This window comes from Eumetopias jubatus, unplaced genomic scaffold, assembly GCF_037043125.1.
Source record: "Eumetopias jubatus isolate StellerSeaLion01/CBP00866 unplaced genomic scaffold, mEumJub1_p1.0 scaffold_2, whole genome shotgun sequence".
NCBI classification, from domain to species: domain Eukaryota; kingdom Metazoa; phylum Chordata; class Mammalia; order Carnivora; family Otariidae; genus Eumetopias; species Eumetopias jubatus.
The window spans coordinates 68,250,532-68,264,460 of record NW_028274808.1 but is presented as its reverse complement, the minus strand read 5'-3'; positions in this window follow the sequence as shown (position 1 = coordinate 68,264,460).

Below are 13,929 nucleotides of genomic sequence, written 5' to 3'. Positions count from 1 at the left end.
CTTTTCTCTCCTCTTCCTCATCTTCTTCCTCCTCCCTCTCCTTATTTAACAATTTTAAACAGCTCTGATACAGGAGCAAAAAAGACATTTGTTCAGGTTCAGGGAGTTACTTGCCGAGTGTGACACCAGGGCAAGGGGACTGAGGGTATTGACAATAGGTTAGCCTAAGTGGGAAGAAAGTGAGGAAATGAGGAATTTGTAGATGAGGAGAAAATGACAAGTTATAGGACCATTGAGAAACACAACATATTGTAGGAGATGAGGATTAAAAAAAAAACAAACTGGAATAACAGGTATTATATTTAGAGAAAAAAAATTTATTATAGAATAAGATTTCAGAGGTGGAGTGATTCTGGGGGATGGCAGATTTGGCATGGCAGCTGTGGATATGAAGATGAGAAGTGAGCTGAGGGCCAAGTTGAAGGCATTCAAGAACTGTGGGAAACAGGCATTATACATATGACTTACATGGACGTGTGAACCATGTGCCAACATTCTAAATGAATTTTGGAAGATGACCAAATTGCAAGAGACAATGAGTGGTAGAGGATGAGGAAAAAGGATTTTTAAATAAAAGGGAAAGTGACAATTGAGAGCAGAATGCAGACAAGGGCAAGAAGGGTATCTCACCACTGGGGGTGGGAGGGCAGATTTCAGCTCTGGCAAGGAGGTAGAAAGAGAATTGGGAAGAAAAGCTTGATGAGGTAATAGGAGAATGTATAAAACATGGAACTGTCTTCAGAGATTGCATTAGAGCAGAATTTGAGAGAGGGAGTGGAAAGATTTTCATTTTGTTTTTCTGCCTTCAAGTTTGCAGTGGAACTCTGATGAGAGATATTTCAGTTCTAGAGAAGATCCTGGTGTTACAGATCACAGTTTCTGGTCTCATAGACCACTCACATCATGAAAGGCACAAAATGGAATTTGACAGTCTTCTTTAAAGAACCTGATTTCTATTTCAGTATCATATGTCAGTTTAATTGTCTTAAAACAAGACTTGTTCTGTCTCAGGTAATCAGGCCCTTCAGGAGCCACTGTTTTGTCCACGTGTACTCAGCCTTTCCTATTTTAGGACCACCAGTCCAAATTCCAAATGACAGCATTTGTATCTTTTTGCCTGAGTACTTACTTTGTGGTCAGAGCCTGTTCTACCATCACATATGACACCCGATTTCCCTGTTTGAGAACAGAACTTCAGTCAGTGACTGATAAACATGGTTGTATGAATGTTCTGGTTTCCTTGATCCTTGGTAGGGTTAAATCTGAGGCATGTTTCTGCACTGACTCCCGGAGCACCCCTACAGGATTAGACTCCTGGTCAGTGTGCCCCTACAGGGTTAGACTCCAGGTGCCCATGGCAAAAACTTGCTTTATTGGCTTCCTTTCTTTCTCAGTCTCACTTCTCCACTCCCTATTGGTATTTCTGGGATCACCTCCCAAGTAAAATATGTTCTATGTGCCCTCAGATCCTTGTCAAGTAAAGCAAACTAAGAGAACCTGAAGATATGAGGTGCCAATCATCCACACATTCCCGATAGTAGTTTGCTAGATCACTTAAGAAGGACTTGCAAAGCAAATAAAATAAATCAGACTGAGAAAGACAAATGCCATATGATTCAACTCATAAATGAAATCTAAAAAAAAGAATAAAACAAAAAGTAGAATCATAACTATAAATACAGAGGACAAGCTGATGGTTGCCAGAGAGGTGGGGTCAGGGGGTTGGTCAAAATGGGTGAAAGGGAGAGAGAGATACAAGCCTCCAGTTATGGAATGAGTAAGTCATGGAAATAAAAGGTAGAGCATAAGGAATATAGTCAGTGATATTGTAATTGTGATATAATGGGACAGATGGTAGCTATTTTTGTGGTGAAGAAAGAATAATGTATAAACTTGTCAAATCACTAAGTTGTACACGTGAAAATAATATAACATTTCATGTCAACTATACTAAAAAAAAAAAAAGAACTTGCAGAGGAAGTGGCTAAGATCAATTTGTGATCCTGTTACCAGACTAGAGAAAGGACTGAGGGGACCAAGAATGGATTTGGGAAAAAAGAGAGAATTTCTTTGGAGAGAGAGCTGTGGGTGTGCTGAGTTGAGCCCCATCATGGTGGAGGGATGATTTGGGCTTGTGGAGATTAGGGTTTCAAAGAGACATCTAAGGAACTTCGCATGTTTCCAATGAAGTCTGTGTGGACACAGAGGAGGCTGATCTGGGGCTTGTTAGCTGTTCTGATGGATGAGCAAGATGTGTCTGCCTTTAGAATGGACTGAAATTAATCCCAGAATTTCTGAGGGCAAAGGATATTGATTTTCCATGGCTCAGAGAGTCACCTGGAAGAGTAAGCTGGCTTGGAGCTATATTAAGAGATATTGCTGAGAGGGGAGTGGTAAATACAGCAACTTTAAGGAGGCTTCAGGTCATACAGCAGAAGAAGAGGGCAAGGGAAGACTGATAAATTGATGGTGGGAGGAAAGATTTCCTTGCTTTAATGGAATTGCAGGTGACAGATGTCCAGAGATGGGGTAGGAGGTAGAAGGAAGGGTAGGGGGTAGGGGGGAGAGGAGGAGAGATAGGGAGTGGGGAGGAGTGGTCTTCAAAGTTCCCAAGTAAATGAAAGAAACAGATTCAAATATGGAACAGCCAGTAGAGATTACTGTGAGATTAGATCAATGCCATTGAGGAGAAGAAGAATTTTCTGAACTTTATTCCCCACCTAATCCCCACTTAAATCTAAGGAGGGGCCCCAGAGTCAAGCCAGCTATGTTCGACTCTTAACCCAAATCTTCTCCTTCCCCAGTGGGTTCATGGGTCTAAGCTAAGGAAAGAGAAGTACTTCAGTTATGATTCTGGTTGACAGATTGGTACATACTTGATATTTCTATTAGAGAGTGATGACTCTCTTGTGACTAAAAATAATCAAAGAAATTTTTATTTTCACAGAGGTTAGAAATCATAGTTTGAGCCCCAGTTTCACTCAAGGATGGAGAAAGCTATCCTTATAGGACAGTGTGCAGAAAGAATCCAGTTTTTTTCCACTTTGAACTTTGGAATTCCACTTTTCAGCATAATTGGTACAGCTTTTCTTGATGTTCATAAATTCATGTTTGTTCCTTAGTAACACGAGAATCAAGCCTCAATCCCTAGTTGATGAAAACTCATGGGAATATTCTGGGAAGGTGCACCTCGTTAAAATTAATAATGATTATCAATATTGAAAAGCTAGGGAATGCTTTGCATCCTTGAATCCTAAATAGATTAATCTGTGAATATTTTAGTTGTCATTTATATTTGTATACTTAAATCCTGCAAATGATTATGATTCTTGATGTATGAATCATAGAACTTTTTACATATTGATATTTATCTTCATGGCTCAAAACAACTAATTATTAAATTGCCTAAACCCACAGTCTGGCTGCTCCAGCCTTATTGAAGAGGTTCAGTTGATCATCAGGGCATATTTCCTCCATTTCCTGCTGGTCTCTCTCCACACTTGCCTGCCCGACAGTTACTCTTTGTACTCCTTGTTGTCATCCATTTTCTAAACATGCCCAGCTCAGGAGGACTAAATTGCAGTGAACTGTCAGTGCTGATGGACTGGCTGGCTTCCAGGCTCTTCTTGTTGGTGAACTTGTTTGACCATCACATCCTGATTATGGTTTATTGATGATGCCTGTGAAACAGCTTAAGAGGCCAGATGTAACATCTCCGAGCAGTGGAAGCCTCACAGCTGGTTTGTATGTTGTGCACCACTTCTGCTACATGATGATGTATCAGTGACACGATACTTGATAACCTCCTGAAGGACATGCAGTTCTTCTTGCTGGAATTACTTTTCAGCTTCAGCTCACATTGCTGCCTACCCAGAAACTCACAGTAACTTTGTACACTCACTGACATTTTTTACATTTCTGTAATACATAGGTTTTCAGAATCTTCTCTGGCTATCCAAGTTTTTGAACAATATTTTCATTGTTGAAGGTTGGTATATAAGTAACTTAAAAATTGGAATCCTTGAATATTTGGGCTATGGTGAAGATGGACATGCATGGATTAAGCTGGGAGATAGGTTCTATCTATTTTATTTATGTCTCAAATTTCTAGAATGATTATAACCATAAATATTCAATTTGATCAAGACACAGAATTAGTTATAAAGACTCTTTGACATGTTATTTCACTTATAAGACTGAGGCAATGCTAATATTATCTGAAACACCAAGAACTGTTTACATGATTCTGTTATTAAATGTTTTACTGAGTACCACTTAAGGTTTAGGTAAATACTAGGAATAATTGTTAAACAAAAAGTCAGCTCTAAAAGAGACAAAGTAACTCCTAATTGAGTTTAGTTCTGGAGATGAATGTTTCTATTATTTTATGAATTATTAAATGGACAGGTATTTGCTTATTATTAAAATTCTGTTTAACATGGCCTGGTTATCTTGTATCCTACTAGTTAGGAACACAATGATCCTCCATGATTGCTGAGTATATATCTTAAAACTAGAGTTGCTGATCCAGGTGATTTGTTTCAGTAAATTAGTTTCAGACCACCAGGTGGGGCTATGAAACCTCCTGCATTATTAAGAGAGTTCTTGCAGACATTACTTTCCTTCAAGAGGAAAATTTTTCTTTGAAAATTTCTGAGAGTATTTTCCCTCCAATTTTAACCACATCTCCTACTGATGATTGAAAAATGCTCCAGATTCTCTGTAATAATGACAAAGCAACGTTACAGTAATGACGGAAGTGTAATCACTATATTGTTACAGGAAGGAAATGGATAAATTGCCAAGGTCACCTTATAGTTAATTCAGGCTCTCCACTAATAGTAATAGGTTCATCATGGTGACATACTAACAATTCTTCTTCTCTTTCTTTTTCTATTTATTGGTCCAAGAGACAACTCATTAACTTCATCTATTTGGACTGTAGACCACAGATTGCTTCCTAGGACTTAGGGGGCTATGAAAATGTGATTACATTTGGAATAAGTATATAAGCTACTACCAGTATAACAATTTTTCTTCTCATTTATCAGTTCCCCATCAAGACTAACTCTGTGATAGCTACAGGTCCTCATGACTCTGGAGGAATGAGGATCAACCCTGGAAAATGATTAGCGCTGCATACGAAAAACGGGAGTATGATTGCGCTATTATGCTACTTAATGTTTACTATGGCTTTTAAAGAAAGATTTATTTCACTTTAATTTAGAAGCAATCATTTCACTATTTTGGCTTTCATCTAAATTTAATCAACAAAAGGAAAAAAAATTCAATTTTCCTAAATATCTTGTTGTACTCCCTAGCAGAGAATATAATAATATGCACAAAGTAGATATTCAATAATTTATTAGACAAATGAAAATTCAAGATATCGCAACTATATTTTTTATTATGGAAGCAGTGCAATTTAATTTGTGTCTCTTATTATTGTCCACATTTTAATTTATTGAATGATATAACTTCAAGTAACAATTACATTTTAAATATTTGGATGTGGTATTCCATATTTAAGATAAATTTTGGGATGCTGAAATAATAATTTAAAATCCCAGCAACCACTGTGTTCCCCACTGATTCAGGAATTTAAATAAGAGATTTACAGAATTAAGTCTTTTTAATCAAAAGTCTTTCGTTTTAATTTAAGATCAGATAGAAACTGGTAAGTTGGCAGAAGCAGCTAATTGTCAGTCAGATATTTTTGGTGGAGAATATTTGTGAAGATAGACATGATCAGAAGGTTGTTTAAAAAGTTAGATGTTCTTGGTGAAACAGGGGCATAGAATGGAAAGATGTTTCACAGAGCTCTTTGCTTCTAAAATGAGGCAGTCCTGGAAAGCCATAGATAAAGAATCACCCATTAATCTCTGCTGGCATTCAAGCCAACCTGATACAAATATAGGAACTAAAATGAGTCGATTTTACTTCTAAGAGTAAATACAACCTCAATTTCCTTTCCGCCCATAAAAGGCTTCTAAGAAATGTGATGATACCTGGGCTAACAGAGAGGAAACACATTAAAATATGTTTCATTTGCAAAATGAAACTAGCATACTCCCCTGATTTTGACAGCAAGAAAAATTCATAACAGAAAGCTGAGAAAATGCAAAAATTGCAAGTAAGAAAATAAGAATTACCCATAATTCCATTACTCAAAGAGAACAACTTTTAGAGTTGTATATCTATTTTGTTTATTTGTGGGACCATACTATCTTTCTTTAATTTGCTTTTGCTTTTTCCCCCCTGTAATATGTAGAGAGCTCTTTTAAAAGATCACAAATTTATCTTCTAAGACATAATGTTAATTGCTGCATATCATTCTATTATAGATATACAACAATAATTTGACCAGGAATATATTTTAGATTTTTTTAATCTCAACCTTTGCAATCAATGCTACGATGATTTTTTGTGTGTGAGGCAATATATAGCAAAAGTCTATCCCAGCATACCGTTTTCTATATTAATTGCCATATAATGCTTACATGGTAAAAATTTGTGCATATTATATACTCAATTCTATATTTCATTACTGTTTTTAATATGTAAAAAGAAAAATTTCATATACTACTCTTATTCTTCTATTGGCAAAGCATGGGGGAAAGGATAGGGGTGGGTGAAAATTTTGTTCAGGTGTATTTTTCATCTTTTTTTTAAAGATTTTATTTATTTACTTGACAAAGAGAGATAGCGAGAGGGAGAGAGAGTGCAAGCAGGGGGAGCGGCAGGCAGAGGGAGAGGGAGAAGCAGGTTCCCTGCTGAGCAGGGAGCCCGATGCGGGGCTCGATCCCAGGACCCTAAGATCATGACCTGAGCCGAAGGCAGACACTTAACTGGCTGAGCCACCCAGGCGCCCCTCAGATGTATTTTGCAAATAAGAGGCAGGAATATATAAAGATTATGTCTATCTATACTTTCTGAGGTACTCAAACTCCTGATTTCTGAGAAGAACCTAAACACAAGATAATGCACCCCAGTGTGATCACATTTGGAATCCACACCAAGGCAGGGTATATTGTAGCAGTGAGTAAAAGAATTAATGTTACAGGCACAGATGCCACTCCCAGCAGGCCTGCTGACAGTAAACATCTTACTAATTTTCTCTATTTGGCCATAATTTCACCCCAGGTCCTATTTGTAGCAAAGCTCCTATAAGCTTAGCTACTTTTTCTGGAAATACAATGGAATAATGACCAAAACTTGTATTGTGCTCACAAACATAATACCGCCAAGCAACTGTCATTAGCTGATTTCCTTTATGTAAAACCATTTTCTCATTTTCTAAAGGAGATTTTACAGCTGTATCTTTTTGCTTTTTGTTTTAAAATAATTTCAAACTTACAGGAAGGTTGCAAGGATAGTACAACAGATAAATACTCATAACTCAGATTCCATAATTGATGACACTGAACCTCATTTGTTTTATTGTATTCTCCACCTACATATCTCCCTACATTCCCATCTATCTCTACCTGTGTATCTGGCAGGCATATCGCCTAAGCGATGCTGTTACTGTATCTGACAGGTGGTTCCAATATTGATATTGTCATTCTCATTACCGGTGATTTTAAGTCTGGTCACTTGATTAAAGTGATGTATCCCAGGTAAATTTACTGTTTTCCTTTAATAACGAATACTTATTTTGCATTTTGTGAGAAGATATTTTGAGAGCTTTGAAAATTTAGTTTTCCTTATCAAACATTCACCCACTAGTTTTAACATCCATTGATGATTCTCGCCTGAAACAGTTATTACTATGATTTTTACCAAATGGTGGTTTTCAGATTCCATTCATTATTCTTTATATAAAATGCCAACTAACAGTGTCATTCTTTATTTTGATGCTCAAATTGCTGCAAATCTGGCCAGTGGAGCAACTTTAAGCTGCTTTCTGTGTCTTTCTTTTTTTTTTTTACATTTGCCTATCGTTCTTTGAGAGCTCTCTCATTTTTCAGCACATCAATATGTTCTAGGCTTATTTGTACTTTTCCTGCCCCAGTCCCTGAATAAGCCATTTCTCTAATAAGCCCTGATTCCTGTTAGTAGATAAGGGTATTTAGAAACTAAGGAATAATAAGCTGGGTGTGCTTATTGACACTTTAATTCACTATTTGCAGTCCTACTCAGCTGACCAACTAATTAAACTAGAAAAAAAATAATGTACATGCGGTATATGTACATACACGCACATAAATATGTCCACTTACACCTTTTTCTCTCTCTTTCACTTTAAATTCACATCAGTATCTTAAGTTCACCACAATACCTGAAATTCCAGTTCACATCCACACAATTCATTCTAGTTTTTCTCCTTTCCCTATTTGCAATTCCCTTTTCCAACAGTGAGAAACCTGACTTCCATTTGCTTGATTTCAATACCTCTGAAATCAATCCACCTAAATGACCACACAGAGCAGTTGTCCATAATCTTGCCTGGCTGTCATTTTGCAATGGCGCCAACTCCCTTAGCTGCCTCCAGCAAGTATTGGAGAAGCTGATTGACAAAGAAAAGAAGAATGGAAGTGAAAGATCCAATGGTTTTTTGACTAAATTACCCAAAGAAGGAACGAAGGAAGAAAGCAAGAGAGGAAAGAAGGAAGGAATGAAGGGTATCTATGTATTTTAACGGATAAACAATTTTGTTAAAAAAAAAAACCCACAAAACACAAAACTTTACTTTCAGTTTTTCATTGAGTGGTTTTAGTCTAATCAAAGTAGATATATAACATTTGGGGGAAAAAAATCTTCCTAAAGAGCAAGGTTCAGGCCTTTGTTAATAATGAAGGCCAATGTCACGTGAAATGATCTGAGAATTCATGTAGTTTATCTCCAAATCATTATTTTTCCCTTTACAATTTGATCAGAGCTACATAAATCTCTAGGGATAGGTAGCTGGTATACCTAGGATTATCCTTAATTCATTTTGATGTGGCCAATTTTGTTTAAATGATATTCAAGCATTAATGTTAACTATCCAGAATACCAACTTTTGATTTTTTGAGTTGTATTCACTCAGGAATATGAGGTTCTTTTTCAGAACATCAAAGATATCCAGAGCATTTTTATTTGATTCCCAGTTGATGGAACATAATGAAGTTAAAGTTGCCTTCTCTATTGCCTAATAAATGATATTAAATGGAATTAAAAGCTAATAGTTGAAGTACCTAACTTTCAACCATTTAGCAGAGTTACTTAACAAATTCTTCTGAAAGCAAAGAAAGCTGAAAGCAAAGGAAGAGAAGATGAAACAAAAACCATAGGGTAAACTGAATACTGTTTTGTAAGAATATTGCACACAGGACTGGGTTTTGTCAAGGAAAGAAAATATTTTGCAATCAAATTAAGTCATTGACATTATGTTAGAAGGCTAAAATGAATGAGATATACACTTGCATCCATTACCTTTTTAAGATATACTTTGCATACATTATTACACTTACAAAGCTTCAGTCACAAATGATCTTATATCTTCTTTCATTGTTTTCAATGTTTCAAGCAAAGAAAATGGAATCTTATACAGTGGTATTGTCACACACAGTTTTGAAATTGATGACATTTATTTATTCAACAATTTTTTTGAATGCCTACTATGTGTTAGGCATTATTCTAATTCTTTACAATATCATGATAAATAAGATACACAGTACAGTGACAAATAAATGTAAACTCTCACAGATCTTACACTGGGAGAGAGGCAGACAATAAACTGCAGAATAATCACAAAACTTTTACATACTAGAACTGAAAAAAATTAAGACATTGTTTAGTTCAACTCCTTCTTGTTGCAAATTTGAACCTGAATTCCACAGACTCTACACAATAGCCTGTTACTTCGCTATAAATGTTGATGCAGCCATAAAGGTTCATCCAGCTTCGTGGGATCAAGGCCCTTTCCATGCTTCTTAAAAATTTATTTTCTACATTTCCTTCATCTTTATCAAATCAGTACTTATATGTAGCTCTAAAATACAAATAATGTCATGTAATAATATAATATTATATATTTTAGTATTTATAATAACAATATAATGAAAACCAGCAGTCTCTATCCCCAACTTTCCTAGTGCCAGATTCCTATTCTTACAGGGAATCAGTTTCCAAAATTTCTGATGTCTTTTCTGTAATATACCTCCATATATCTAAAGAATATGTTTGTATTTCTATTTTTTGGTTTTCTAGTTTTTGTACCTAATAGTTTCATTGAACAGGCACAGTTCCTGACATGTTACAACACTAGGAATTAAAATGTCTCCTACAATTTCCTTAAATATATTTAGTGAAACTAGTGTTTTCCTTTATCCTTGTCTTAGTCTGTTGGGCTGTTATAACAAAATATCAGAGATTGGGTGGCTTATGAACAATAAACATTTATTTCTCACAGCTCTAGAGGCTGGGAAATTGAGACTGAGGTCCCTTGCCTGCAACACTCCCGGAGCAGGGTCCCTTGCCTGTGGCTCTGCTGGGCATTTTGAGATCTAGATGAAAGCAACCACAGACTCCTCAGCTTGGGCACACTGCACATTGGCAGAAAGAACTTCTTTGGCTGGATGCTCTGCCACTTTGTCCACTGGGGCAAAGGTTCCATCTTCTGGGTACATTGATGTGGGAGTCTTGCCTTCTGAACTGACTAGAGTGGAGGTCTCACCTTCTGGCCCCACTGGACAGCGGTTCTACCCCCACCACATTGCTGGTCAGAGGTTAGGTCCCTCAAGGCTCTGGGAAGCCCTGCCCCCATGGCTTGACTGGATCACTCTCTGTCTAGACCAAGGCACCAGTGTCCAATAACATGCTCCTCATTTCCACCTAAGACCTCATCAGAATGGATGTTACAGTCCATGTTCTGACTACGATTCTGTTCAAGACTACTTGGGTATTTGTTCTCTAAGAACATTGAGGTCTTCTCTATAGCTGTCCTTTTTTCTTTCTGAGCCTCACCTTTAAAGGTCCATTCATGGCAATCTAGGCTTTTCCAGCATGAACATTAATACTCTTCTAGCCTTTGGCAGATTCAGTGTCTAGTGAGACCCTCTTGGTTCACAGATAACCATCTTTTCACTATGTCTTCACATGGTGGAAAGCACGAGGGATCTCTCTGGAATATCTTGCTACCTGTGTTCTTTACATGGTGGAAAGTGCAAGGAATCTCTCTGGAATATCTTGCTACCCGTGTTCATTACATGGTGGAAAGCACAAGTTATCTCTCTGGAATATCTTTTACAAGGGCACTAATCTCTGCAGTCCCTCCAGGGATGTGGTATTGCTTTTGACTTACTACTTTCCCATGTAAAGGCAGTTCTAATAGCTTCCACTTGGCCTTTTCCACCATGACATCCCTCACTCCACAGGTCAAGGAACCAACGTGGGGATTCTGCCAGCTGCTAAATTATGTCTCTTTCAATTATTCATTCTAGAACTAAGGAAATAACTATAGGACAGATTCAGGGATCCACTGTGAGATGTCCTGGAGCCTTATCTGACCTCCATAAACCCATACTCCAATTGAGGGCCACAGCGATATTTTGGGTCTCTTGGAATTGCAAGTATGCAGTCGTCCCTGAAAGAGCTGATTATATCATTTTCTTCAATATACAATTCTCCTGGTAAAAGGCCTTGGATCCCTTTGGGGAATACTGGGGAAAAGAGTAATAGTATACATTTTTGGTAGTATACTAAAATCTTTTCTCAAGGGGACCCAGCCTTCCCTTCATTCGAGGGTTTCTGGATCTATAAACTATTTCAAGTCTGGAAACTGAATGAGAGGCCATGACTCTGTTTCAATGATTCAAGTTAGATTTTTGTTTTACTTGACCTGGAACTTTTCTGCTTATACAGATCAAGTGAGAATTTAGTAGCCTTCTATCTATTTCACTTCTAGGCATACCAGGACTACCTTGCCCATGCTACAGGTCTGTGCAAGTCAGGCTATTCTGATTGCTGCTTGGACTCTGCTGTCCATCATGGTAACCAAGCCACCTTGCTTCTGGCAGTTGAGTGCCTTCACTTGGCCTCTATAACCCCAGGACCCAATTACTCCCAATACATTTAGGTTTTCCAATTGAGTAGCTATAGTTCCCATTGTAAGGTCTGGACTGCAGAGAAGATTAATCATGGGGCACTTCAAGGATTCTGGGGTTTCCCTTGCAAATTTATTTCTTGAAGTTGTAGTAAAAGGTATGTTTTCTGAATCCTCCCACTATAGGCAAATAGGTCTCAAGTGACAAATCCACTCTAACATTCCAGTCTCTTTAAGCCTCTGAATCTCTCCCTCTACATTAAACCAAGGGAGGTCTGGCATTTCCAGTTTGCTCACAGTTGGCTATCTTTAATCCATGTTTTAGGCAACCAACCAACCAAACCGTTAGAGTTCTTTCTAACTCCCTGAGTTGCAACATTAAATTCAGAATCTCTGCTTAATGAGCCCATATCAAGAAATTTGGCCTGATTCAATATTACATTCCTAGAGGAAATTTAAGATGATTATCATTTGGTCAATTTCAGGTTTATAAAAACCCTCATTCAATAATTAATAGATCCATTCTAAATCATAGTGAAACATTTAAACTTCACTTAATGTTGTTGAAAAGCATGAGTGTTAATTCATGCTTTCCTTTTTCTGCTTGGGTTTGTTGCAGGCTGGCAGCTTGGGTAGTTTCACCCCCTGCAAGGGGAGGCTTGGTTGGATTCTTTGATTTTTTCTGCTCCCCCTTTGGGCTTCTATATTTCTTTTCCCTCTTTTTTTTTTTTTTTTTTTTAAAGATTTTACTTATTTATTTAACAGAGAGAGCGAGAGAGCACAAAGCAAGTAGAATAGCAGAGGGAAAAGGAGAAGCAGACTCCCCACCAAGCAAGGAGCCCGATGTGGGGCTCGGATCCCAGGACCCTGGGATCATGACCTGAGCCAAAGGCAGACGCTTAACCAACTAGCCACTCAGGCGCCCCTCTCCTTATTTATTTAATAACCCTTGGGGGACAGATCTTGGGGTGGGAATGAGCATAGAAAACAGGATTACTAATAATAATAATCAGTAATAATAATAATAAAATTCTGCACTGGAGTCATCATACTATGGAGCTTGATTTTACTTTTTCTTGGTTTACTCACTGATTTTGTGAAAGGGAGTTTTCCTTATGAGATCCTGTGGTTTGAAAATGTCTTTATTCAAGTGTGCCTTGACCCTGAGATCATGATCTCAGGGTTGTGAGATTCAGGCTCACTTTGGACTCCGAGCGCTAACCATGGAGCCTACTTCAGATTCTCTCTCCCCCTCTGATTCTCTCTCTCCCTTTGTCCCTCCCCACTCGTGCTCTCTCCTCAGTCTCTAAAAATAAATAAATTAATTAATTAAATAAACATGTTGAAAAACCCTTTATTCAGCCTTAATATTTGATTGATAAAATTTTAAAGACTTTGCTCTGCTATCTTCTCATTGTAGTACGCTATGATGTAGTTTGATGACATTCTAATTTTTGATCCTTTGTATGTTCTCCCCTCTTCCCCCGATCGTGCAAATCACTGACTGGGCCCTGCTTTTCTACTCTGGCAATTCATTCTTCAATTGCAGGAAATGATTTTCTAATTTCTTGGATAATACCCCCTTCAAATTTCCTCTTTCTTTCCCTGTCTCCGATCTCTCTGTCCTTTTCTGGAACACCTGACTTATTATTTGGACCTGTTCAACAGGTTCTCTAATTTTTAAATCTTTTCTCTTCAACTTCCCACCTCTTTTTTTTTTTTAATATCTGGAAAATTTCCTCAACTTTTAAATCCTGTGACTTCTATTACATTTTTATTTATTTTATGAGACCAATTTTTTTAGGAACTAGTTTTTTTTTTAAGATTTTTATTTATTCACTTGAGAGAGAGAGCATGAGCGGGAGGAGGGGCAGAGGGAGAGGGAGATGAAGACTCCCTAC